At 35.5% G+C, this 1,785-nt stretch overlaps 1 protein-coding gene across 7 annotated transcripts in view; it reads right to left on the bottom strand.

Annotated features, from left to right (window-relative positions):
- The window catches only part of slc8a1a (solute carrier family 8 member 1a), a 19,266-nt gene that overhangs the window by 11,721 nt on the left and 5,760 nt on the right, over positions 1 to 1,785 (bottom strand). Inside the window, exon 1 of one of the 7 annotated variants that reach the window (XM_014032078.1) lies at positions 1,270 to 1,378. The exons of the other annotated variants lie outside the window; for them this stretch is intronic. The gene's annotated coding sequence lies outside the window, so the exon portion shown is untranslated. Of the gene's footprint in view, positions 1 to 1,269; positions 1,379 to 1,785 lie in introns of those variants that run through there. 7 annotated transcript variants of the gene reach the window in all.

The following is a 1,785-nucleotide window of genomic DNA, read 5'->3' as shown; positions in this document are numbered from 1 at the left end:
TGGGTAAATAAGTCTTTACTGAGTCATTAATTTTGTTACTGAGTCAATAAATCTGTACTGAGTCAATAAGTTGTTACTGAGTCAATAAATCTGTACTGAGTCAATAAGTTGTTACTGAGTCAATAAATCTGTACTGAGTCAATAAGTTGTTACTGAGTCAATAAATCTGTACTGAGTCAATAAGTCTTTACTGAGTCAGTTAAGTCAGTTTTCAAATATTTTCTGAGTCATTTAATATTATAGAGTTGTTTGATCTTTAATGTGTCATCAAATATTTATTGAGTTATTAAATTTTTACCAAGTCAATAAATCTGTACTGAGTCAAAAAATTCTTTAAAGAAACAGCAACATTTATTGAGCAAATAAACTTTTACTGACAGACTCATTAAATCTTAACTGATTCAAAAATCTCTAGTGAGTCATTAAATATTTAGTGAGACAGAAAATATTGACTGAATACTTAAAACTTTAATGAGTGATTAAAATTTTAGCAAGTCAATAAATGTGAGTCATCAAATTGTTACTGAGTCAATAAATATTTACTGAGTCAGTAAATATTTACTGAGTCAGTAAATATTTACTGAGTCAGTAATTTCCTACTGAGTCAATTAATCTTTACAGAGTTAATGAATCTTTTCTGAGTCTTGATTTCTACACAGTGATAGTTTTTGAATCATCTTAGGGATAAAATCTTTACAGCAGATCTCCTGTTTGACACTGATTTACTTGAAGCAGTTTTCTTAGCAAACAAACCCAGGAGATTGATTCACCCAGACAAAGTAGGTGTGGTTTCTCCTAAAAGGGGCGGAGCTTCACAGATAGGTTTTCTTTATGCTRGAGTCCCCAGAATGGTTTGAGACAGACATCTGCTGGGGTTTCTGTTTCCTCTATGAGTCTTACAGGCTCCCAGTTTAAATATGTTCCAAATAATTTGAGCAACAAATAAATTTTTTTAAATTCACAGAATTATCAGAATCATCTCAAAACCTTCTGTCCAGGTGTAAAAACCACCTGATGATAAATCGTAGTTATAAACAATTCTGCTGAGACACGTCACTTTGTTTTAACTTCCTGTCAGCTGAAGATCAAATCATCCACAGATTGGTTACAGATGTTTCCCATCATCTGCAGGACATGTGTCCACATGAGTGGACATGTTTGTTGTCCATGAGGACAGAGACATGACCTCGGTTATTATCAGAAACATAATCCTGTGAAATCACCAATGAATTTCATCATATTTCTACAAGATTAAAATCAGAAACTCACCGATTGTCTCTGAAACATCAAAGGCTTTAATCCACTAACTGATGAAAGTCTTCATYGCTGTAAAACTCCTGCAGCTCAGTCAGATTACAGCTAAAAACTCCTCCCAGACCTCCTGCTCCTCCCTCCTCTTCCTCACCCAGACCTCCTGCTCTGGTCCCAGTCCTTCAGCTGCAGTAACTTTCATTATATTTCACTTTATTAATAAATATTTYATAATAGAAACAGAGATTCTTTCAGCTCCTAAAGAAAACAAAGGATGCTACATGTGTGTTAGCTTTTAGCTTCTGTTTTTCWTATTTTAGCTTTGGTTCTGTCTAAGTTTCAGCTTCTTCAGCAGATTTCGGCAGTCATGAAAGTATTTTTAGATTTTATGTTTCAGAGTCAAACTCCGAGAACATTTAGGGTAGACCTGTGTCCCTGTCCATCTGTGTCCCTGTCCATCTGTGTCCTGTCCACCTGTGTCCTGTCCACCTGTGTCCTGTCCACCTGTGTCCTGTCCACCTGTGTCCTGTCCAC

Source organism: Austrofundulus limnaeus, unplaced genomic scaffold, assembly GCF_001266775.1.
Source record: "Austrofundulus limnaeus strain Quisiro unplaced genomic scaffold, Austrofundulus_limnaeus-1.0 Scaffold1372, whole genome shotgun sequence".
NCBI lineage: Eukaryota > Metazoa > Chordata > Actinopteri > Cyprinodontiformes > Rivulidae > Austrofundulus > Austrofundulus limnaeus.
Note: the sequence above shows the minus strand (reverse complement) of the source record. Positions and strands in the feature narration are given on the sequence as shown.